Genomic DNA, 27,874 nt, shown 5'->3' on the forward strand with positions numbered 1-27,874 from the left:
AATCAAACAGGTAATGGAAACAGTTCAAGAATTGAAAACTGAAATGGAGGCAATGAAGAAAACACAAACCGAGGGACGACTAGATATGGAAAATCTAGGTAAACAAACAGGGACATCAGGAACAAGCATAATCAATAGAACACAAGAGATAGAAGAACAAATCTCAGATTATGAAGACACCATAGAGAAAATAAATGCTCTGACCAAAGAAAACCTCAAATCCAACAAATTCACATCACAAAACATTCAGGAAATCTAGGACATAATTAAAAAAAAAACCAAATCTAAGAATAATAGGGGTATAAGAAGGAGAAGAAGTGCAGATCAAAGGCCTAGAAAATATATTGAACAAAATTATAGAAGAAAACTTTCCCAACCTAAAGAACCATATACCTATGAAGGTTCAAGAAGCATACAGAATTCCAAATAGACTGGATCAAAAAAAAAATTACCTCATCATATAATAATCAAAACACAAAGCATTCAGATTAAAGAAAGAATATTAAGAGCTGGAAAGGAAAAAGGTAAAGTAACTTATAAAGGTAAACCTAACAGACTTACACCAGACTTCTCTATGGAAAATATGAAAGCCAGAAGGTCCTGGATAGAGGTACTGCAGAAACTAAGAGGCCATGGATGCAAGCCCAGACTACTATACCCAGCCAAGCTATCATTCACTGTCAACAGAGAAAACAAAATATTCCAGGATAAAAACAAATTTAAACAATACGTAGCTACAAATTCAGCCTTACAGAGAGTATTAGAAGGAAAATCACAACCCAAGGAATCCAACAGTGCCAACACTGCCTACAATAACTCGGATATCTAGCAACCCTTCACAAGCACAACTCAAAGAAGGAAAACACATACACTCTACTACACACACACAAAAAAAAATAACCGGAGTCACAACCACTGGTCATTAATATCACTTGATATCAATAGACTCAACTCACCTATAAAAAGGCAAAGACTTAGAGATTGGATACGAAAACAGGATCCAACATTCTGCTGTTTACATGAAACACACCTCAACCACAAAGACAGACACCTACTCAGAGTAAAGTGTTGGGAAAAGGTTTTCCACGCAAATGGAAGTAAGAAACAAGCGGGTGTGGCCATTCTAATATCTAACAAAATCGACTTCAAACTAAAATCAATCAAAAGAGATGGAGATGGACATTTCATACTCATAACAGGAACAATTCATCAGGAAAAAGTCTCAATCCTGAATATCTATGCCCCTAATATAAAAGCACCCACTTATGTAAAAGAAACACTTCTAGAACTCAAGGCAGTCATCAAAACACACACACTAATAGTAGGAGACTTCAACACACCTCTCTCACCAATGGACAGGTCAATCAGATAGAAACCTAACAGAAAAATAAGAGAATTATTGGAGGTATTGAATCAAATGAACTTAACAGACATCTATAGAACACTCCACCTAAATAGGAAAGAATATACCTTCTTCTCTGCAGCTCATGGAACCTTCTAGAAAATTGACCACATACTTGGTAACAAAGCAAACTTCCACAGATACAAAAAAATATTAGTAACCACCTGTGTCTTGTCAGATCACCATGGATTAAAGTTAGAATTCAACAACAATGCTACCCGCAGGAAGCCAACAAACTCATGGAAGTTGAACAGTCAACTACTAAATCACCTCTGGGTCAAGGAAGAAATAAAGAAAGAAATTAAAGTCTTTCTTGAGTTAAATTAAAATAAAGACACAACATATTCAAACCTATGGGACAGTATGAAAGCAGTGCTAAGAGGAAACTTCATAGCACTAAGTGACCAATTAAAGGAAACGGAGAAAGCACACATTGGAGACTTAATGGCCACTTGAAAGCTCTAGGAAAAAAAGAAGCTGATTCACCCAGGAGGAGTAGAAGACTGGAAATAATCAAACTGAGGACTGAAATCAAAAAAATAGAAACACAGAAAACAATCCAAAGAATGAATGAAACAAAAAGCTGGTTCTTGGAGAAAATCAACAAGATTGACAAACCCCTATCTAAACTAATCAAATGGCAGAGAGAGAACATGCAAATTAAGAAGATCAGAAATGAAAAGGGGGACATAACCACAGACACAGAAAAAATTCAGAGAATCATTAGATCTTACTACAAAAGCCTGTATGCCACAAAATTGGAAAATGTAAAAAAATGGACATTTTCTAAGATAACTACCATATACCAAAGTTGAACCAAGAACAGGTGAACAATCTAAATAGACCTGTCAGTCGTGAATAAGTAGAAGCTGTTTTCAAAAATCTCCCTACAGAAAAAGCCCAGGACCAGATGGTTTCAATGCAGAATTCTACCAGAACTTCTAGGAAGAGCTAATACCTACACTCCTTAATGCATTTAACAATATAGAAACAGAAGAGTCATTGCCAAACTCCTTTTATGAAGCTGCAGTTGCCCTGATAAAAAAACCACACAAAGACACAACCAAGAAAGAGAATTACAGGCCAATCTTACTCATGAACATCGACGCAAATATTCTCAATAAAATTCTGGCAAACCGAATCCAAGAACACATTAGAAAAATTATCCATTATGATCAAGTGGGCTTCATCCCAGAGATGCAGAGCTGGTTCAAAATACGCAAATCTATCAATGTAATCTGTCATATAAATAAACTGTAAGAAAAAAACCATATGATCATTTCATTGGATGCTGAAAAAGCATTTGACAAAATTCAACACCCATTTATGATAAAGGTGTTGGAAAGATTGGGGATACAAAGATCATACCTAAATATAATAAAAGCAATATACAGCAAGCCAACAGCTACCATCAAATTGAATAGAGAGAAACTCAAAGCCATTCCACTAAAATCAGGAACACGACAAGGCTGTCCACCCTCTCCATACTTCTTTGATACAGTGCTTGAAGTTCTAGCAATAGCAATAAGACAAAATAAGGGGATCAAGGGGATTCGAATTGGAAAGGATGAAGTTAAACATTCGTTATTTGCAGACAATATGATAGTGTACATAAGCGACCCCAAAAACTCTACCAAAGAACTCCTACAGCTGATAAACACCTTTAGTAATGTGGCAGGATACAAGATCAACTCCAAAAAATCAGTGGCCCTCCTGTACACAAGGGATAAAGAAGCAGAGAGGGAAATGAGAGAAACATCACCTTTCACGATAGCCACAAATAGCATAAAATATCTTGGGGTTACTCTAACCAAGGAAGTGAAAGACCTATTTGACAAGAACTTTAAGTCTTTGAAGAAAGAAATTGAGGAGGATACTAGAAAATGGAAAGACCTCCTCTGCTCTTGGATTGGGAGAATCAACATAGTAGAAATGGCAGTTCTACCAAAAGCAATCTATAGATTCAATGCAATCCCATCAAACTTCTTCACAGACCTTGAGAGAATAATAATCAAGTTTATATGGCAAAACAAAATACCGAGGATGGCCAAAACAATCTTATACAATAAAGGAACTTCTGGAGGCATTACCATCCCTGACTTCAAACTCTATTACAGAGCTACAATATTGAAAACAGCTTGGTATTGACATAAGACCAGAGAAGTAGACCTATGGAATCGAATAGAAGACCCGGTTATTAATCGACAAATCTATGAACACCTGATTTTCGACAAGGGAGCTAAAGGTATACAATGTAAGAAGAAAAGCATCTTTAGCAAATGGTGCTGGCATAACTGGATGTCAACCTGTAGAAGAATGAAAGTAGATCCATATCTATCACCATGCACAAAACTCAAGTCCAAATGGATTAAAGACCTCAACATTAATCTGACCACTTTGAACCTGATAGAAGAGAAAGTGGGAAGTAGTCTACAAGATATAGGCACAGGAGACCACTTCCTAAGTAGAACCCCAGTAGCACAGACTATAAGAGAATCAATGAATGAATGGGACCTACTGAAACTGAGAAGCTTCCATAAAGCAAAGTACACCGTCAGTAAGACAAAAAGGCTACCTTCTGACTGGGAGAAGATCTTCACCAACTCCTCATCAGACAAAGGTCTGATCTCCAAAATACACAAAAAACTCAAGAAACTAGACACTAAAACTCTAATTAACCCAATAAAAAATGGGGTACTGAACTGAACAGAGAATTCACAACAGATGATCTTTGAATGACCAAAAGACACTTAAGGTCATACTCAACCTCCTTAGCGATCAGATCAGGGAAATGCAAATCAAAACAACTTTGAGATACCATCTTACACCTTTCAGAAAGCTAAACTCAACAGCACCAATGATAGCCTATGCTGGAGAGGATGTGGAGAGAGGGGAACACTCATCCATTGTTGGTGGGAACGCAAACTTGTGCAGCCACTGTGGAAATCAGTGTGGCGGTTTCTCAGCAAACTGGGAGTCAACCTCCCTCAGGACCCAGCAATTCCACTCTTGGGAATATATCTAAGAGAGGCCCTATCATACTACAAAAGCGTTTGTTCAACTATGTTCATAGCTGTGCTATTTGTAATAGCCAGAACCTGGAAACAACCTAGGTGCTCCTCAGTAGAAGAATGGTTAAAAGTGTGGAACATATACACATTAGAGTTTTATTCAGCAGTAAAAAACAATGACATCTTGAATTTTGCATGCAAATGGATGAAAATAGAAAACGCTTTACTAAGTGATGTAACCCAGACCCAAAAAGAGGAATATGGTATGTCCTCACTCATAAGTGGATTCTAGCCTTATTTAAAGGTCTTTGAGCCTATAATTCGTGATCCTAGAGAAGCTAAATAATAAGGTGAACCTGAAGAAATCATATAGTTATCCTCCTGGATATTGGAAGTAGACAAAATTGCCAGGCAAACTTGGGTGCACGGGTGGTGGGGGTGGGTTGAAGTAAGGGGAGATGATTAGAGAGAAGGGAGAGGGGGAGGATTGGGGATGGTTTGAGGTAATGGGATGGGGGGAGGGAGGAAGGATGGATATGGTAGTAGGGAAGTATATATCTCAACTAAGGGAGCCATTTTAGGGTTTACAAGAGACTTCATTCTGGAGGGGTTCCCAGGCCCAAGGAGAGGTCCCCAGATTGTGCCTGAACTGGCCTTGGCCCATAACCATACTGATGAATATTTTGCATATCACCATAGAACCTTCGTCTGGCGATGGATGGAGATAGAGACAGAGATACACATTGGAACACTGGACTTAACTCCCAAGGTCTAAATGAGAAGCAGAAGGAGGGAGAACGCGAGCAACGAAGGCAGGATCAGAGGGAACCTTCATCCCACGATGGACTGAGATAGAGATGGAGACCCACATTGGAGCACTGGACTGGGCCCCCAAGGTCCAAATGGGGAGCAGATGGAGGGAGAACATGAACAAGAAAGTCAGGACCGCCAGGGATGCGTTCACCACTGATACAAGGGGTCTAATTGAATGTGAGCTCACAAAGGCCAGCTGGACTGGGACTGAATGAGCATGTGATCAAACCGGATTCTCTGAATGTGGCTGACATGGGGGCCTGAGAAGCCACTGACAATGGCACTGGGTCTTGTTTCGTCTCCATGTACTGGCTTTTTGGGATCCTAGTCTGTTTGAATGCTCACCTTCCTAGACCTGGAGGGAGCGGGGAGGAACTTGAACTTCCCACAGAGCAGGAAACCCTGACTGCTCTTAGTACTTGAGAGTGAGGAGGAGAGGGAATGGGGGGAATGGGAGGGTATGAGGAGGAGGGGAGGATGTGGAAATTTTTATAAATAAATAAATAAGTAATTAAATAAAAGTAAAAATAATTGAACTCTTTATTTAACACATTTGAATAATTAGATAACAATAGGTTATTTGTTTTTCACATAATTTCTAAAATTGATTCTTTTCTGCAATGTCTGTAGATATTATTAAATTATTCACCAATAATTTAAAATGATAGAAACTTTAAATATATGTAATTGGTCACAGACTATATAAAAATTTCCACAGCAACTAAATGGTCATCATTTTTATTATCCCATTCTTTATTTATAAATTTGAATAGATTGCAAGAAAATGCTATCATTTTTAAAGGTACAATGTGGATAAATATAAGGTACTGTTTCAGAAAAAAATGTAGGAGTGGTGAATCTGAACAAGAGAATACAGAAAAGGAGATCCAGAGGGAGCAGAGGCGGGAGATCCCCCAAGTCGGATGTAGTTCACAAAGGAAAAGTAAATCAAAAGGAAAAAAGAAAAAGAAAATACTTATAATAATTTAAAAAAATTGGTGCACTAGTTTCTAAATACATTGGTGTTAACTATATTAAAATTATCTGCATTCTTATTGTTTTTAGTCATTTATTGTTAATTTAGTCGTGAAACTTTCACTTTTTCTTTTGCTGAAAATGTCTTTTGCTGAAAAGACATATATGTTCAAAAACACATCCCGTGAAATCCCAAGAAAACTCCAAATTGGAAGCCATAATCCAAGGACATGTGAGATTTTAAAACATTCTGACAACATTACGATATAAAGAATCTCTACAAATGCCACCAAGTTAGTTTTCTTTTGTTCCTGTTCTGCTGGGCACGAGTACTATTGTTAAGACTGGTTTGTTTTCCCAGTGCAACTCTCTTGGGAAAAACTAATTTTCCATTACAAGTGGTTTTCAGTTGGAGATGGCTTCCGGGTTAGGGATTGGTTTGTATCCACTTCTCCTTTCAGCGTTTCACCTAACCTTGGTAAAACTTGTGTAGGTCCTGTGCATACCATTTCAGACTCTATGAGTTGATATGTACAAAAGCCCTGTTGTATTAAGATGGATGGATGTGTCCTCCATCCCCTGTGCCTCTTACACTCCTTCTGCCTCTTTCTTCTTCTATGGTTTTCCTGTGCCCTGGGATGAGTGATTGATGGAAACATTCTTTTTAGGACTGACCATTTCATAGTCTTTCCATTCTGTGCATATTGCCTGGCCTATTGGGTTCCTATATTCGTTCCCATTTACTTGAAGGAGAATATTTTCTGATGATTGTTAGTTAAGTCACTGATCTATGAATATAGGAAAATGTCACCAGAAGTCATTTTATTTCTTTGTTTCTTTAGCAGAACTGTAGTGCTTGTTTTGCTTGTTTTTAGAAACCTGGTCTATATAGTCTCTGGCACTTAGTCACTTAAGTATAGTTGAGCATTGGCTCCATCTCATGGAATGGGTCTTCAATCAGATATTGGATACTGTTATTGCACAAAACAATCTATACAGAACGTTAGATTCATTAGTGACATAGTTTTTACGTTTATATTTTAATCTTGTGATCTAGTGATGACAGTGTCTTTCTCACATTTGTATACTAAAATGCTTTCTCTAAATTTATGAGTAGAAATTGAGGTATTTGAGAAATAGTTAACAAGTGAGTGGAAAGTTATCAGATATGGCTTAAGGGAATTTTTTAAAAGTACCCAAAATGCTCATTTGCTAGTTCATCAAGAAGGGATGCAATGAAGAATTGACTCTATCATTAAGGAAAGGGGAGCACTCTTGCATTAGTTCTACCCATAACTCAATCTTGACCTTCCCAAACTCTAGATACAAGAGAAATAATATTGTGTATAATAATTTTTATTATACACTTAAGTTCATGACATATGAGGAAATGAACAAGTAGACCAACCTAACATAAAAAATTAGCCATGCCACCAAAGTCCCTGAAATGTAGTTTTATTCTTTTATAATCTTAAATTGTCTTACTTTTTTGTTTCCAATGGTAATATTGAGTCCCTGATATTAATTGTAAGTGTAAGTGGAGAGTAGAGTATTTTTGGATACAATGAAAAAATTTTACTTTCTGGACTTTGGAATAAACAACTTGCTCTGCTTAATATGGGAAGGTTGTTTTCAGTTAAGTAATGGTTAAAATAAAATAAGACTTGCCTTCTTTACAAAGAAGTTGCCTAATTTGCTAGCTTTCAATCTCAAATTTGAACATTCTTTGATGTGTAGGATGCCAAATATTCTGTAGATTTGGGCTTGCCAAACTTATAGTCATGTGATCCAATTCCTAATAATAGTTCTTTTTATATAGATGTACTTATATGTTAGAGAGTCAAATATATGCATATATATATACACAATATATATATATATGTATATGTATGTATAATTTGTGTCCATATCTCTAGGGAGAAGATTTATAAACTGTGTTTATGGAACAAAATTCCATAACAATATCGATTTGCTTAGCCATGGATATGGATACCCTATAGTTTAAAAAATAAAGGTTTCAAAATTAAAAAAATAGTCTTCTACATAAAACTCATTCTTCCTTTCTAGGTTTTTCCTCACACATCACTTTACTTGACCTGTGTCTATATTAAGTGCACAATTTGTAGATTATTTTAAGATTGTGAATCAGATAGTTTGACATCTCACTTAACCTGAGTTTTGGCAAAAAACATGATCTCATTAAATGTTGGCAACTCTTCACTCACTATAAGTTCCTGGCTCATATGAAGTCCAGTCAATGATTTGGTTTTCAGTAGCTTTATTCAATATTCATGATGGACTTTTCATTTTGAAAATAATTTTTATATATTTTATTTAAAATCAAGAGTAGACACTATGTGATTTGAACCTCATTCTTACAGCATTATAAGTTATAAGTATAAATGCTGATTAAGAACTGTTAGAGATTAGGCTAAATTAGTGAATTAGTGATTGCAGATTTTCTTCAAATAACGACAATTTCACTAACACTGAGTATTGAGCTAGAGCATTGGTATTAGAATTAATACCATGCATAATTTTCCCCTTGTTGAGCACGTCTTAACTCCGTGTTGAGAACTGTTAGTTATGACCAAGCAATTTGTTCTACCACTGTATCTGTAGGTTTATTGTGTCATGCTAGTCGTTGATGTGATTTATAGGCATCACGACCAGGCAGCTTCCCTTTTTTGGAAGCTTGCATAGAAGGTAATTCCCTATACTGAAGATAGCATGTACTTCAGAAACATGGTGGAGAGACACCTGAGCTGGAAATTAACTGAATGCTTTATTTGCAGAGGACTAGCTTTCATGGTATACAGGAAGCATGCCCTTATGAATCCCAAATCCTTGGTGTCAGAGACACAAGGATTCCTAGGACTTGCTGGCAAGACAGATGAGCCAATTGTTGAACTTCAGGATCCGTGGGGGGCCTTGTCTCAGAAAATAAAGTAGAGAGCAATTGAAAAAAATTCTGATGTTAAACTGTGCTATGTATACTTGCATGTATACATGCCACATAAACATTCATCCATGAACATACACAAGAATATCTACATACTAGCATATAGAAATTACATTGTGACTATAAGTTGTTTGAGTTTACTGTCCTGCCTAGTCCTTGTTCTGCTCAGTTCCCATAGTAGTTATAGCCCAAAGAAATCACATAGAGGTCTACATTAATCATAAACTGATTGATCCATTAGCTCAGGCTTCTTATTAACTCTTATAACTTACATTAGCCCATTATTCTTTTCTGTGTTAGCTACACGGATCAGTACTTTTTCCAGTGGTGTCGTCACATCCTGTTTATTCTGTGTCTGGACAGGTCTGCAGACAGAACTTCCCTCTTCCCAGAATTCTCCTGTTCTAATTGACCCACCTCTACTTCCTGTCTGGTTGTCCAACCTATACATTCTGCCTGGCTACTGGCCAATCAGCATTTATTTAAAACATAATTGACCGAATACAGACAATTGTCCCGCACCAACTGTACACTTTTATGAACTGATATAATGCAAGCTTTTGAGCATTAATATTTTGAGACTAGTTTGCACATGTACAGCTATGAGACATATGTGTTATTAATATTTAACTTTGGCTAAGTTTATGCAGTATATTGCCTATATTTCTATAATATTGCCAGAAAATAGTGTTCAATTGTAAAATTTGACAATGGTTTTATGTTTCCACTTGCTTCCTAGAACTTAGTTCTGCATGTGTCCCCAAAGGAACAAATAAAACTGAATTGACATTAGTGTTAAGGATGACATACTCATAAGAAAAAGGACATCTACTTTCTGACCAGGTCCCATATCCATATACCTAAATTCTAGGTTTCATTTTAAAAGAAATGGGGGCCACCAAACACTTTTGATTGACTGATGGATTTCTTTTTACTTGGGGTATTTTTTTTCTCCTTTAAAAAAAAAAAACCTATCCTGCAACAGAAAGTGCAAAAAGGTCGCCATGCTGTAAACCTATATCTCACTAACACAACATCATCATAACTGACTCTAGAAGGACAAGAGTATTTTGTTCAAAAGACATTATGTGTTTTTCTGGTTTTGAATTTGATTACCAACTCAGAGAAAATAATTGTTACAAATAATGAAAGAATGTGCTAATCAGAAAAAAACTGCATTAGAAATGATAAAGTGATAACTTTATTTTCTCCTCCATTCTATGCATGAAAATTTCTTTGACTAAATTTATTGTCTGCACAGTCATGAATAACAATTTCCATGCCTAATTATTTCATAGATTTTTTAAAAAATTATTTTCAGTGGATTTTAATTTGTAACTAATATCTCAATATTTACTACAACTCAAATACAAGGTTTATCTCCATGAGCCCAATAGGACCCATAATCCAACTTTCTTTTAAGTGGGAGGAAAGGCTTATGAAAATGTGGTTATCAAAATATATATTTCGAAGATCCTTTAAAATATTTCTGCTGTGATTGATGTCTTTAACACATTTTAATAGTTTTCTGTTTATCTTTGTGTTTTGTTTTGCTACCTTACTTAGACAGACACATCTTTTGCATCTTGGGATCTCAGCTGGAGCCTAGAGGGTATTGTCTGAATGGGAGAAACTATCATCAAACTAAGGCGTTTCAGGGAAACGAATATTAGAAAAATACTCACAAATTACATTCTACACTATGGAAAAACAGAAGAGATCTGTTTATTGCTCATAAAGTTGAAACAAATTGCAGTTCTCCAGTATAAAGAACTCTGGGGAAATATGAGATCAATTTTGGAGTTGAGATCAATTCCTATTACAAAGCAGACAGTTGCTACTAGAAGCACCACATATGTGAGACACATGAAAAAGCATATTAAACACATTTTATGTCAAACTGAACATCAGAGCATTTATGCAGGCAAAGTGCCATAGAAATAATGAATGTGGGAACTCGCTCACCAAGAGCACAGCCTTTGCAACATCAGAGGCTTCAAAATGGAGATTAAATGCAATGGATGCTGTGTAAATTGATGAGTGCTGAACCCAAAGGAAGCAGACAGTGTCAAATGATGGAGTCTGGGCTAGAGATAAGTCCCATGAATGCAATAGATGTGCAAAGGCTGTCATAAATAATTTTTACCAAACATTGAGAAATTTATCACATAGTAGTTTTCTTTTTACACAATTACTCTACATGTTTTCAAAATCATTAAGTCTAATATATTTTTTTGAATTATACATTTGAGATTGATGAAGATTTTTGATGTGTAACACATTTTCTTTAGAAATAAACTAAATTATGAAAGTTGACAATAAGAGTGGCATTTATCTACTGGAAATATTTGGTGTTCACTTAATTGAAAATCTCCTAATTTTGATGTCATTAATATTAATATGAGAAATTATATAGTACATGATGTCATGTATTTAGATCTAATACTCAAAATGTGTCACACTATGCGACCACACAAGATACTATTAATATACTGGAAATTTTGATAAAAAGTTACTAGTAGGCCCTTTTTTTAAAAAAGAAATATTTGTTTCTAAGGCATGCTTCACATGAATTATAAGTGTCTATATGAGTGTACTGTTGAGTTTTGGTGAGTCAGCTCCAGGTATCAAAGTATAACAAACAGACAAAAATGATATTTAATTAATAAGAAGGACTGTGCTTTTTATTTGTTTGTTTTAAGCACCTTTCCAGTTTCGGTAGTGGATTTACTGAACGAAAGTCTCTGGAAACATAACTCAAAATCTTCATTTAACAGAACAAACCTAGTGAAGCTGAGCCAGGAGGATAATGAAACTGTCTTAGTTCTTAAATTTCCAGAAAGTAATTTATGATAATGGCAGTCTTGTGTATCTAAAGAAATCATCAAAATCCTGCATAATATGCTCTACAAGAGATCCTGAGAGTTTTAGGATGGACAAACAAGGGAAAGCCAGACAGACAAAACCCTTATCAGTAGAACAGATTTTACTTTTTGGTCAGGGCTCTTCAGTAAATGATTTTCTTTTTAAATTTTTACAATGGTGTGATATGAAAAATCTCCCATATCCTCAAAGATAGAATGGAGTCTGCTACAGTGCATTCTAATTCTACATTTCAGCATCCTCCTTGCTTTTCATGCTTAGTTATTCCTTCATGTATTACCTATGACTACTCTAGAGTGAGAAGAGTTGCCCCCAATTACTCCATCAGTGCAAATTTTAGTGGTTTGCACAGTAAAGTTTTTAGAGAAGTGTTTCTTCAAATGACTTCACAGAACTCTGTTCTGTCTACAGCTTCAGAGCTTTATTTCCCCATGTGGTTTGTTTCTTGTATTATTTGCAGCTCTCAAACAAATATTTCAGTTTTTGAATCATTTCATCATCTGCAGTGAGGACAAACCCTGCTTTTCAGAAACTAAGGATTTCTTGCAGTTCCAGGCAAGGTCTCAACATCTTGTTTTAGTCAAATCAAGAGAATATTTTTGTTTTTACTTTCTTTCTTAATACTAACTATCACTAACATTAGCTAAGTGCCTAAACTTATACTCCTGAAATATAAGAGAATTATTAAAATAGTCCACTACTTAGTTAATTTCAACATTGATGACAATAATAACCAAAACACCCCTTTTTATATTTTGTTTTCACTCTAAAATGATCAAAGTAGAATATATTCTCAAAAATTATATATATATATATATATATATAAAATGTAGTCACTTTTCTTTCTCTACACAGTCTTAAAAATAGGCAATGGTTAATTGGACAAAGAAGTCAGCCTCACAGAAACACAAAAAGACACCTTCCTACAAAGTCACAATTAGTTAATATTATTATTCCTAATCTACTATTGTAGGATAATGTTGAGGTATTTAGAAAATGCAGGCTCTCGAGTTTGATTTGAAATGCCTTTTCACAGAAATGACCTATTGATATAGATCTGAATATTGTGGTTGAAGAATGGTAAACAACTGGACATAGACCTTAGCAGCTCCTGATATTTGTTTAATCTACTATATAAACAAGACTGTTTTTTCTTCTCTGGTATTAATTATGGAGAATCAGATGTTTACAAGAAGTCTGTAGAGGTTTTTATTTCAAAGTCACATATTATCAAATCCCTGGGAAGGTTACCCTCTAGAAATACAACTTCCTATATTTCTTTAAATCTGAAGCAAAAGAATAAAATGAGGACAGTACCCAATACAAGAAATGTAGGTTTCATTTACCAAGAAAGCACACATCTATTTGTACAGCCCTAGCACTTAAGATTGGATCCTCAGATTTGATTCTCTAATCAACGGAAACAAGAAAGCTCTACTGATGGTTTCCTGAAATGTGATACAAACAATTCATGCCAGTGAGTAGACATCAAAACAAGACTCTGAGAACCGGCAATGCCACTGAACTTCAGCATAGAGGAAATTCAATAAAACATGCATTCTGACACGAAATTACTTTTAACGATACTTTAAGTAAGGAATAACATTGGAAGGAATGCAGAACTAAGTATCACATTTCGGGTTTTTCCTTTCCCACCAAGTTATGAGAAGTATAGGTGAATGGGTAGATTAAATAAGTACAGACAAGTGTTTATAGTTGTTAATAGGAGAAAATTCCTCAATAAAATAATTTCTTAAAAACCAGAAGAAATAGGAGGAGCAAGAGGAGATGAAGACAATGAGACAACGAGATACTGACAAGGACAGTGGGATTCAAATTTCACACCCCCCCAAGTAAATGACTGGATAAAAGGTATTTTGAGGGTCATAGTTTCATTGAAATAAAAAGATGACATCCTAGAATTCGTGCAATAACTGGTCCTCAAACTGCTAAGGTAAAGAAGGTAAACCAGTTACCCACATTGAAAACCCCTAGCTGTTATTACTGTGACCTTGCCCTTGCATAGCTTAACTGCCAATGAAATGTTCTGTTCATTTTTCTATAATACAATGATTAAAATACTTGGTAAACTATTCTCACTGGTAGTTCCTATATAAGTGCTGAAGAAGGATGGTGCAAGATGTGAGATAATTAATAGTGGAATCTTTTAAATGTTGGGTAATGAATCAACTGAATAGAAGGTTACTATTTGAAGATCGAATTTTCTCATTGAACTTTGTAAACATCTTCTTTGATTAGTAAATAATTTATCCATCTGACTTTTAATTAAAAGCAATAAAATATTTTAGAAAGGTACATCATTTAAAATAACTGTAATTTCTGAAACAAGATAAGATGACTGAAAAATTATTTGGTAAAGAACTGGGACTGGTTTAATGAAGGAAAATGACCATCTTTCAATAACATTCTTCTTAATTATATAAAAAAAAACAAATCTAAGGATCCTTCCAATACCCGTTTATTCTGTTTACCTGATACTTGCCTCTTTATACCTAAAATTGTGCAGAATGAAGCACACTTAACTCCCCAGCATTACTTTAGAATGTGATGCCCTGCAGAGCTGTCAGGGAGGGTGTTTCCAAAAGGGCAAGGCCATCACTTGGAAGCACACTTGAAATGAGCTATCAAGTTCATGGATGAGCTTTCCCCCCTACCTTACCTTCACACAGAAGGACACTGTTAAACTCTGGCAAACATAATGGTTTAAAGGCAGCAGGGATTTTAGATTCAGAAAATCCCACTTTTAAGGTTCAGAACACATTCAATATGAAGAAATGAAATCCCCATTGTGTCACTGGGTAGCCAGGCTTCTGAGGGAAAGAGAAGTAGATTCTCCCCTCTCTCTCTCTCTCTCTCTCTCTCTCTCTCTCTGAGGGAAAGAGAAGTAGATTCTTCTGTCTGTCTGTCTGTCTGTCTGTCTGTCTGTCTGTCTTTCAGTCTTTCTGTCCTTGTGATATTCAGGCTCCCAACAGAGCTTCAGCTGAATGAGCCTGCCTTGATATGCACCTTTGAACCCCAAAAGAAGCCTCTCTACATTCCTCAGAAAGTAAATATTTCTTGGCTCTCCAAGAATTTTTGTTAGAAGAATCCCTTCTATCTCACCTGTGGTCATGCACTCGTAAAAGACTCTGTATCTGATTTTGACAGCCTCCATCAAAAGATGAAGTTGAAAGAATCTTTGAGAAGTGGTATTTTCATCAGATACGATTGATTCTCCCCTCCCGCATTCCACCTCTGGCATGACCCTACGGTGTTAACCACAGCAGAGTTTGATTCTGATTCTCTGAGAGAGCGCACAACTTGTGGCTTCAACAGAGAGATCACACTATATACATTATAGAATAGCTGTCTTAAAAAAGCTGGGTAGGAACGGCTTACAAACTGAAAGAAAATCTGCAAGGGTTAAAGAACTATTTAGATCAGGTTGATGATGTTTATGTGAATTTCTGAAATATTAGTCTGGTGAAACTGAGCAGTAAACGGAGCCTAGTAGTTGACAGAGCTTGTACTCTGTAGTTCAGAAGAGCAATTTGGGCTAGGATTTGTATTTTCAAGTCTGTGATCCAGATGGAAATAAAAGATGTGTATTGGTGTGCTGTTATTCATAAAAGCCTAAAAGAGTATTAAAATATTATATAGCCTGAGTTGATCTTGACTTTAAAGAAGTCAAATATAGGAAGCAAACTGAAGAACAAAAAAGAGGACAAATACAAAAATGAAAACACTAAGAATTTTTTATAAACACACAAGCAATTATTCAGTGCTTGAAACTATGTATTTGCAATAACTGGATGAATACAGGAGCATAATTTTTATAAAATACACTCACATGATTTTCGAGAATGTTTGAATATATATATATATATATATATATATATATATATATAGCTTTATGAGTACAGTAGCATTACATATTTAAGTTAGAAGTCCCTGAATTTGATAGTAGTATTAATGAGATTGACCTACACATCAAAACCTGACTTGATATTTGAGAAGTCATACATATGTAGAAAAATGGCCCAGAAACATGAAGAGCCATCTAAATGATAAAATACCTATATACTGACACAAAGATATAGAAACTTTATTTTTGGGTATACATGTATATATCTTAGTATATTGTTAATATCTTAGTTTCTTTGCACATATGTATATGCACCATTTAAATGCTTCGTATATATGCAGGCCAGAATAGGGCATCAGAGAGATCTGCTGCAACTGGAGTTACAGACAGTTGTGAGTCACTTTGTGGGTACTGGAAATTAAACCCAAGTCCTCTAGAAGAGTAGCCAGTGCTCTTAACCACTGAACTATCTCTCTAGACGCTCCACCTTAGTTTATGAGACAGTATCCATAAGTGAACCTGGACTTCATTGCTTCTTCGAGACTAGTTTGACTGTAAGCTCAAGTATTGTTCTATCATCAATCTATCCATCTATCTTCACCTCTATAGTATAAAGATTTTTCCATGTATTCTAATAGCTCAAACTCAGGTCCTTATGTCCTTGCAAGTTACTAAATGAGGTATCTAATCCAAAATGTGTATATTTTTAGGGTTTCATTAGAGGAAGTTATGACTAAGATCAAGGGATTGAATCTTGACAAGTATAGAGTACTTGATGTTCTTCTTCATTTTCAGGAGACAAAAAATGCATTTTTCTTTATGTTATCCCAGTGCCAAGATTTGAGGTAAATTTCTAGAATTTAGTCTTGCATGAGCCACTCTTAATTTCTTCTCTTTAGAAAACATATTAGACACCATATATAGGGGAAAATCAGAAATACTTTAATCAAGTACTTTACTTTGAGTGTATTTAAGTTTATAGTTTATAGCCAGCCTTTCCTGTATGTGTCTTACTAGACTCTGCTTCGTATTGTCTCTAACACTTTAGCTGCTCTGTGAATTTACATTTTACAGATGTTTGGATTTATGGTAGCTCTTTCTTTTGACAGATCAGTTTTCGATGTGCTATGTCAACTATTGATTTTATGAGAGCATATGTTTATCAGGTTAGTTCTCTCCACGAGACAAAGCATACTCCCTGCATGAGATCAAGGTTACCAAAATGATCTTCATATCTGAAGATCACACTGTTTCTATCTTCAGAGATTTGAGACAAAAAAATGTATGATTAAAAACAACACTAAAATTTTTCTTTTTGTAAATTAGCTATAGAGAAGCTATAAAATTATATTAGCAATGCATAGCAAAGGAGAAGCATACTCCACTGGGAGACGAGAAAATAGAAACTTAAAAGAGAGGATTAGACTTGCTTAAATACACTCATGAAATTTCACCTGTAACTCCAGCTAGTCATGTGACTTTTTCATTGCCTATACCTGTATTTCTTTATGTAAAGGCAATATCTTTACATAAAGATACCTAGACTTTCTGGTGTAAAGTTCAGGACATTGTTTTATTAATTGCAAAAATTAAGAACATTGACTGTGGAATCATCAGACATATGAACTAGCATTTTCTTTTCTTGGTCCAAATGCATGTTTAAGACAATGTCATAGAAAACATTTGATGGCGTTTGAAAAATGTATATGTTAACAGTAAATGCAGAGTACCTTGCATATAAATGGACCACATGATAGTATATTATATCCAGAATTCATTATATAAAGAAGTTATGTAAAGAAATTCTTAAAGCCGTGCTATAAACTAGGTGGAGTAGCAGACACTATCAATATGAAAGCAAAGCTTATTCTTTCCTCCAAATGTATTATCATCAAATCAGATAGATACAACATACACAGATTTATAGTTCTGAGTCATCGAAGAGTGTGAGGAGTAAGAGCTAGTGAGTGCTAAGGAGGATACAAGAGACAATCTTATGAACTTGTGTGAGGATTAGAAGGAACAAGTATTCTTCAAAAGCAAACTGGGTATGTATGTTATTGCAAGTAAGGAGCTCATGTCTGTATTTGACTAGTAATTCTGAATTTACTAAAAGTCTCACATTAATATCTAAGAATGGCTTTTATTGTCCGTACTAGATACTTTGGAGATGCTTCTCATCCCAACAGAGCCATTATCATTCTGATATATGAGAACTAATGGATATATTTACTAAATAGAATTAAGATCACCCTTCAGAATATGCAGAGAATATTAACCCCTAGACTTTCAGGGAGACTGAATAGAAAATAAGGGTTTTTTTTTTTTTTAGTAAATTTTATTAAATTATAAAAGTTTCCATTTCCGCCCCTCTTCCCAACACCCTCCCACTCCCCCCACTCCCTCTCATCCTCCCTCTTCGCCCCTTAGGGTAGTCAGGGTTTCCTGCCCTGTGGGAAGTTCCAGTTCATTCCCCCTCCCTCCAGGTCCAGGAAGGTGAGTGTCCAAACAGACTGGATCCCCAAAATCCAGTATATGCAGAGGAAACAGGTCCCAGTATCATAGTCAATGGCTTTTCCCAAAGACTTCGGGCCAGCCACAGTCCGAGAATCCGGCCAAATTCTGGGAATCTGGTTAGATACCTTCCTCGTTCAGTTCCAGTCCAACTGGCCTTGGTAAACTCTCATTAGATCCGTTCCCTTGTATCAGTGGGTGATAGCATCCCTCGCAGTACTGATTTCGTTTTTCATGTTCCTCCTTCTGCTCCTCATTTGGACCTCGGGGGGCTCAGTCCGGTGCTCCAATGTGGGTCTCCGTCTGTATCGCCGTCCTTCGCCAGATGAAGGATCTATGGTGATAAGCAAAATATACATCAGTATGGTTATGGGCCACAGCCGATTCAGGCACCCTCTCCTCTGTCCAGAGAACAATCTGGGGGATCTCTCCTTGGACCTGGGATCCCATATATAATCAAGTCTCCTGTAAACCCTAAAATGACTCCCTTAGTTGAAATATATTCTTCCCTGATCCCATATTCATCCTTCCTCCCTCCCCCTCCCATCCCAGGCCACCAAGCTTTCCCCGTTCCTCCCCTACTCCCTTCTCTCTAACACTCTCCTCTTCCATCAACCCTCCCACCCCCACATGCACCCGAGGTTACCTGGGACTCTTGTCTATTTCCTACCTCCTGGTGGATAGCTAAATAATCTTCATCAGGTTCATCTTCTTATTTAGCTTCTCTAGGATCACGAATAATAGGCTCAAAGACCTTTAATTATGGTTAGAATCCACTTATGAGTGAATACATACCTTGTTCCTCTTTTTGGGTCTGGCTTACCTCACTCAGTAAAGCGTTTTCTATTTCCATCCATTTGCATGCAAAATTCAAGATGTCATTGTTTTTTACCGCTGAGTAAAACTCTAATGTGTATATGTTTCACACCTTTTTTAACCATTCTTCTATTGAGGGGCACCTAGGCTGTTTCCAGGTTCTGGCTATTACAAATAGTGCTGCTATGAACATAGTAGAACAAATGCTTTTGTAGTATGGTAGGGAATCTTTAGGGTATATTCCCAAGAGTGGAATTGCTGGGTCCTGAGGGAGGTTGACTCCCAGTTTCCTGAGAAACCGCCACACTGATTTCCACAGTGGCTGCACGAGTTTGCATTCCCACCAACAATGGATGAGTGTTCCCCTCACCCCACATCCTCTCCAGCATAGGCTATCATTGGTGTTTTTGACTTTAGCTATTCTAACAGGTGTAAGATGGTATCTCAAAGTGGTTTTGATTTGCATTTCCCTGATCGCTAAGGAGGTTGAGCATGACCTTAAGTGTCTTCTGGCCATTCGAAGTTCATCTGTTGAGAATTCTCTGTTCAGTTCAGTACCCCATTTTTTAATTGGGTTAATTAGAGTTTTAGTGCCTAGTTTCTTGAGTTCTTTGTATATTTTGGAGATCAGACCTTTGTCTGATGAGGGGTTGGTGAAGATCTTCTCCCAGTCAGAAGGCAGCCTTTTTGTCCTACTGACAGTGTCCTTTGCTTTACAGAAGCTTCTCAGTTTCAGTAGATCCCATTTATTCACTGTTTCTCTTATTGTCTGTGCTGCTGGGGTCCTACTTAGGAAGAGGCCTCTTGTGCCTATATCTTGTAGACTACTTCCCACTTTCTCTTCTATCAGGTTCAAAGTGGACGGATTAATGTTGATGTCTTTAATCCATTTGGACTTGATTTTTGTGCATGGTGATAGATATGGATCTACTTTCATTTTTTTACGGGTTGACATCCAGTTATGCCAGCACCATTTGTTAAAGATGCTTTCCTTCTTCCATTGTATACCTTTAGCTCCCTTGTCGAAAATTAGGTGTTCATAAGTTTGTGGGTTAATATCTGGGTCTTCTATTCGATTCCATAGGTCAACTTCTCTGTTGTTATGCCAATACCAAGCTGTTTTCAATACTGTAGCTCTATAATAGAGTTTGAAGTCGGGGATGGTAATGCCTCCAGAAGTTCTTTTATTGTATAAGATTGTTTTGGCTATCCTGGGTTTTTTGTTTTGCCATATAAACTTGATTATTGTTCTCTCAAGGTCTGTGAAGAAGTTTGATGGGATTTTGATGGGGATTGCATTGAATCTATAGATTGCTTTTGGTAGAATTGCCATTTTTACTATGTTGATTCTCCCAATCCAAGAGCAGGGGAGGTCTTTCCATTTTCTGGTATCCTCCTCAATTTCTTTCTTCAAAGACTTAAAGTTTTTGTCAAATAGGTCTTTCACTTCCTTGGTTAGAGTAACCCCAAGATATTTTATGCTATTTGTGGCTATCATGAAAGGTGATGCTTCTCTGATTTCCCTCTCTGCTTCTTTATCCTTTGTGTATAGGAGGGCCACTGATTTTTTGGAGTTGATCTTGTATCCTGCCACGTTACTAAAGGTGTTTATCAGCTGTAGGAGTTCTTTGAAGAGTTTTTGGGGTCACTTACGTAAACTATCATATCGTCAGCAAATACTGAAAGTTTAACTTCATCCTTTCCAATACGAATCCCCTTGATCTCCTTATGTTGTTTTATTGCTATTGCTAGAACTTCAAGCACTATATTGAAGAGGTATGGAGAGAGTGGACAGCCTTGTCGCGTTCCTGATTTTAGTGGAAAGGCTTTGAGTTTCTCTCCATTCAGTTTGATGTTAGCTGTCGGCTTGCTGTATATTGCTTTTATTATATTTAGGTATGATCCTTGTATCCCCAGTCTCTCCAACACCTTTATCATAAATGGATGTTGAATTTTGTCAAATGCTTTTTCAGCATCTGGTGAGATGATCATACGGTTTTTTTCTTTCAGTTTATTTATATGATGGATTACATTGATAGATTTGCGTATGTTGAACCAGCCCTGCATCTCTGGAATGAAACCGACTTGATCATAATGGATAATTTTTCTAATGTGCTCTTGGATTCGGTTTGCCAGTATTTTATTGAGAATTTTCGCGTCGATGTTCATGAGTGAGATTGGCCTGTAATTCTCTTTCTTGGTTGTGTCTTTGTGTGGTTTTGGTATTAGGGTAACTGTAGCTTCATAAAAGGAGTTAGGCAATGACTCTTCTCTTTCTATATTGTGGAATACATTAAGGAGTATAGGTATTAGCTCTTCCTGGAAGTTCTTGTAGAATTCTGCATTGAAACCATCTGGTCCTGGGCTTTTTTTGGTAGGGAGATTTTTGATAACAGCTTCTAATTCTTTGCGACTAACAGGTCTATTTAGATTGCTCACCTGTTCTTGGTTCAACTTTGGTATATGGTACTTATCTAAAAAAATGTCCATTTCTTTTACATTTTCCAACTTTGTGGCATATAAACTTTCATAGTAAGATCTAATGATTCTCTGAATTTCCTCTGTGTCTGTGGTTATGTCCCCCTTTTCATTTCTGATCTTATTAATTTGCATGTTCTCTCTCTGCCGTTTGATTAATTTGGATAAGGGTTTGTCAATCTTGTTGATTTTCTCCAAGAACCAGCTTTTTGATTCATTGATTCTTTGGATTGTTTTCTCTGTTTCTATTTTGTTGATTTCAGCCCTCAGTTTGATTATTTCCAGTCTTCTAGACCTCCTGGGTGAATCAGCTTCTTTTTTTCTAGATCTTTCAAGTGTGCTGTTAAGTCTCCAATGTGTGCTTTCTCCGTTTTCTTTAATTGGGCACTTAGTGCTATGAACTTTCCTCTTAGCACTGCTTTCATAGTGTCCCATAGGTTTGAGTATGTTGTGTCTTTGTTTTCATTAAATTCAAAGAAGAGTTTAATTTCTTTCTTTATTTCTTCCTTGACCCAGGGGTGATTTAGTAGTTGACTGTTCAGTTTCCAAGAGTTTGTTGGCTTCCTGGGGGGAGCATTGTTGTTGAATTCTAATTTTAGTCCATGGTGATCTGACAAGACACAGGTAGTTACTAATATTTTTTTGTATCTGTGGAAGTTTGCTTTGTTACCGAGTATGTGGTCAATTTTCGAGAAGGTTCCATGAGCTGCAGAGAAAAAGGTATATTCTTTCCTATTTGGGTGGAGTGTTCTATAGATGTCTGTTAAGTCCATTTGATTCAATACCTCCAATAGATCTCTCAATTCTCTGTTTGGTTTCTGTCTGATTGACCTGTCCATTGGTGAGAGAGGAGTGTTGAAGTCTCCTACTATTAGTGTGTGTGGTTTGATGACCGCCTTGAGTTCTAGAAGAGTTTCTTTTACATATGTGGGTGCCTTTATATTAGGAGCATAGATATTCAGGATTGAGACTTCCTCCTGATGAATTGTTCCAGTTATGAGCATGAAATGTCCATCTCCATTTCTTCTGATTGATTTTAGTTTGAAGTCGATTTTGTTAGATATTAGAATGGCCACGCCCACTTGTTTCTTAGGTCCATTTTCTTGGAAAACCTTTTCCCAACCCTTTACTCTGAGTAAGTGTCTGTCTTTGTGGTTGAGGTGTGTTTCTTGGAAACAGCAGAATGTTGGATCCTGTTTTTGTATCCAATCTCTAAGTCTGTGCCTCTTTATAGGTGAATTGAGTCCATTGATATTAAGTGATATTAATGACCAGTGGTTGTTGACTCCGGTCTTTTTTTTTTTTTTTAGGTAGTAGAGTGTATGTGTTTTCCTTCTTTGAGTTGTGCTTGTGAATGGTCGTTAGATGTTTGAGTTATTGTAGGCAGTATTGGGAATATTGGATTCCTTCGGTAGTGATTTTCCTTCTAATATTCTCTGTAAGGCTGGATTAGTAGCTACGTATTGTTTAAATTTGTTTTTATCCTGGAATATTTTGTTTTCTCCGTTTATAGTGAACAATAGCTTGGCTGGGTATAGTAGTCTGGGTTTGCATCCATGGTCTCTTAGTTTCTGCAGTACCTCTATCCAGGATCTTCTGGCTTTCATGGTTTCCATAGAGAAATCCGGTGTAAGCCTGATAGGTTTACCTTTATAAGTTACTTGACCTTTTTCCTTTGCAGCTCTTAAAATTTTTTCTTTAATATTTATGTTTTGTGTTTTGATTATTATATGGCGAGGAGATGTTTTTTTCTGATCCAGTCTATTCGGTGTTCTGTATGCTTCTTGAACCTTCATAGGAATATCGTTCTTTAGGTTGGGAAAGTTTTCTTCTATAATTTTGTTGAATATATTTTCTGGGTCTTTGATCTGCAGTTCTTCTCCTTCTTCAATCCCTATTATTCTTAGATTTGGTTTTTTTATTGTGTCCCAGATTTCCTGAATGTTTTGTGAAGAGAATTTGTTGGATTTGCCGTTTTCTTTGACCAGAGCATTTATTTTCTCTATGGTATCTTCAGATTCCGAGATTCGTTCTTCTATCTCTTGTATTCTATTGGTTATGCTTGATTCTGTAGTCTCCGTTCGTTTACCTAGGTTTTCCATATCCAGCCGGTTCTCCGTTTGTGTTTTCTTCATTGCCTCCATTTCAGTTTTCAATTCTTGTACTGATTCCTTTACTTGTTTGATTGTTTTTTCTTGGTTTCTCAGGGTCTCATTCACGGATTTACTTATTTCTTCAAACTTTTTGTTATATTTCTCATTAATTTCTATACTCATTTCTTCAAACTTTTTGTTATATTTCTCATCCAATTCTTTAAGGGAGTTATTCATATCCTGTTTAAGGGACTCTATTGCTTTCATAATGGCACTTTTTCCCCACTTCTTCTGGGTTAAAGTGTTCAAGCACTTCTGTTATAGGGTCCTTGGGATCTGGTGTTTTCATGTTGTTTTTCAGATTGTTGGATGAGGTCTTACCTTGGCGTCTGCCCATCTCTTACTTCAAATGTTCTCTATTGGAACTTCTGTTACCGGGTCAGGTTCCCTTGTTGGGCAGGGACTTCACTGACAGAATGCCCACCTTTCCTCAGGCAGGCTATTGAAGCAAAGGCACTCCCTCTTTCCTGGATGCGCTTACAATGCAGGCTCAGCTTGCAAGGCAGCTGAGCTGGGGAAAATTTTATGGCCCCAGGGGGAAGGGAGAAATATAGGAATTTGTACCTGGATGGGAGCTGGGATGGCAGGCGGGAGGGGGTAGCCAGCACTGCAGGGCGACCTGGGCGACTGTGGGGTCGGGGAACGCCAAAGCTCTTCCTCACCAGGACCCTGTCAAGGCCCGAAGCAAAGTCACCCCTCCGATGGTCCTCTGCTAGAAGTCAGGGCCCCTGCTGTATGGGAGCCGGGATGGCAGGCAGGAGGGGGTAGCCAGCACTGCAGGGCGACCTGGGCGTCTATGGGGTCGGGGAACGCCCAAGCTCCTCCTCGCCGGGACCCTGCCACGGCCCGAAGCAAGCTCACCCCACAGAAGGCCCTCTGCTAGAAGTCAGGGCCCCTGCTGCTCAGGAATGTGGCTGAGCTGGCACCTGGACCACCTGTCCTCAGGGAGGCCTTTAGGACCCAGGAACTGCCTCGAGCCGAGCTGCGCCTACAGCCAAGGCCCAGCTTGTAAGGCAGCTGAGCTGGGGAAATTTTATGGCCCCAGGGGGAAGGGAGAAATATAGGAATTCGTACCTGGATGGGAGCTAGGATGGCAGGCAGGAGGGGGTAGCCAACACTGCAGGGCGACCTGGGCGTCTATGGGGTCGGGGAACACCCAAGCTCCTCCTCACCGGGACCCTGCCACGGCCCGAAGGACGAAAATAGGGGTTTTAAAAGACATGAATGAGGCACTACTGGTAATGATTCCAATACTAGAAAAATCTCTTCTAACTTAATATAGTTTTCTATGAAGTAAAATTTTGAATTAGTAGGGTTTCTCTGTGGCCCTTTTAACAAGGTCCTTAGTTCCAATAGTCACATATGGTGAAGAATGAATGTAGCTCAACATAAAGTCAAAAGCATAGGATATGAAAATTTTAAGATACTTATGTTTTGTTTTGTGACTCTATAGCATGGTTCTTCCATTTGAACTTTGAAGATCACAGATCAGGTCACAGATCTTAAGTTTACACATATCTGAATCACTTCCCAAACGTTCTAGTCCTTAATAGCATTATCTTGTAACGTATAACATCATTATACATAATAGGGGTTAACAACATTGAGACTCCAGCAAATGGTTTCTTCTTAGAAGGCAAATGGTAAAAGATGTGGCCAGAGGATGATCCCCAGGACTCACAACAGAGTTGCCTATTTGGGGGAGAATGGGGCGTGATTTGTTATTTAGTAGTTAGCTGTTCTCAGGGTACAAATTGTGAGAACTGAAGGAGGTCCTTTGATTATCTAAACCTGAAGAATCTAGACTAGGCTGCCAATCCAAATCAAGAACATTGAAAAAAAGACATATCTGGAGAGTTACACATTAATTATCATTGTATTGATTATCATTTAACAAGTTTTACACTAAAGCAATATGGCTACAGAATAAAAGAGTATAATATGGGGAAAACCACTAATGTAGAAATTGTACACACAAAAAAGGCCTTTCAAATTACAATAAATAAACATGCTTTCTACCACTAAATTACTTTCTTATTGTACATGAAATGCTTAGGGCAATGGCACTAATTAACTTTGGGCCTTCCTTGGTATGGAAATGTAATTAAATCTCTAATGTTGTATATTAATTATGGTGCAGGCTTAAACAATTTAGTGAACACTTATTCTTTCAGAGGTTGATTATTTTTGGCAGAAAGTGGCAGGATTACTTTGCTTCAAATTTAATAAATACTAACAATCTCTCAGTTTCTTCCTGTGACTTTATCAAAAGAGTATGGATTTGAGACTCAGGGTCCTCATGGTATGACAGAATTAGATTATATTTTATGACAACAAAATGACTGACAAACAGTCACATATCTTTGATATAGGTAATTATTTATGTATTGTATATATATATATATAATTAATATTGTTAATTGTATGGTTAGATATAGTCTGACTGTTTTTTTGCATTTTGTCCTAATGTCCCCAGGAATACATGTGTTGAGGGTTATGTTTTCCTGGTGCTGATATTGGAAAGTTGTGTAATATTTTAAGGGTAAACACTACTAGAAGGTATTGAGGTCATCAGAAATATGTCCTACAAACAAATCAAGGTTTCTCTTCTTCAAGTGTTGGTAGTCTTACAGAGAGTGGTTAAAAAGAGAATATGTTTGACCACATCCTTCTGACATTATTTCTTGATTTACAATTGTCATTCTTTCTCTAAGAGGCTCACATCCATCCCCTGACACTGTGTCACTGAGACTTACAAGTAAAATAAAATAAAGTATGCGATTAAATTGTATCAGATATGTTATTACACTGACTAACGTTGCCTATTAACATTTTCCTTTTTAAAGTGAATAAATTTAGTCTGGTTGCTCCTTAAATTTAAGGTGAGTGCTTGCTCTTAAAGTAACAGTAACATGAAACCAACTATGACCATCAGAATTATTAAACCTAAGTAACTCAAACATGATTTAAGCTTAATTTTCTTACTTTCACAAAAAAACACATGTTGTTATTGTTGTAATTAGTCTCCATTTGCTGTGCTTGGACATGAATGAATATAGTCCAGTGTTTCAGAAGAACAAGAATGTTCTAGAAGTATAGAACTCTTCCCTGGGCTAATACTGATATTGATTATCATTTGAATGCCTATTAAATTTTAAAGTCTGCAGAGTGCAAAAGAAATGCCATATTATCTATATCAAGCAATTTCTAATATCAATGGTAAAATACCTGCAAAGAAATACTATTTAATTCATGTAAAATGATAAATGCTTGCAATCTGTATAAGAATTCAGAAAAGAAAAATTGATAAGGCTGGCTATTTAAGACGATAAGGAAATGTGATCTGTATCCTGGGTAACATTTTTTGTTGTTATGAAGTTTGGAGGCCTGGAAATATAATGAATAGTATTGTACCATGATAAATTAAGATGGGAAATTTGTCACAGTGAGAATAATGGAAAGTATCTGCATATCATGAAATAATTTATTTTAATATTTTTATTACATTATACTCAAGTTTTTTTTCTTGTATGAATGACGACATAAAATATTAACATAGGATATTGAGCACTTTAAGCATATTTGTTTCTATTCCAAAAATGTTAAGAAAGTGATAAAAAGAAGTATGGAGAGAGAGAGAGAGAGAGAGAGAGAGAGAGAGAGAGAGAGAGAGAGAGAAGAAGAAGGAGGAGGAGGAGGAGGAGGAGGAGGAGGAGGAGGAGGAGGAGGAGGAGGAGGAGAAATGAGAGAGAGGAAGATTTTTGTTGAGCCAAAGCTAGGAGCCATATTCCAAATGCCAGTTTTTATTATCTTTCTATTTGATCTTCATAAACAGACAGCAGAAGCAGAATTTCAAAAAGGGATCTAAGGTTGGATGTTTTGATATTTTTCTTACTTCTATGTCTTTTTTACACAGTCAAACCTTGCTGGATGGCCCACACTATTATCACCTTCTAATGAGCAGAGAAGTGAATACCAGACCTCATAAAGGAAGTATGCTGC

Source organism: Myodes glareolus, chromosome 11, assembly GCF_982192425.1.
Source record: "Myodes glareolus chromosome 11, mMyoGla1.1, whole genome shotgun sequence".
In the NCBI taxonomy this organism is placed as follows: Eukaryota; Metazoa; Chordata; class Mammalia; order Rodentia; family Cricetidae; genus Myodes; species Myodes glareolus.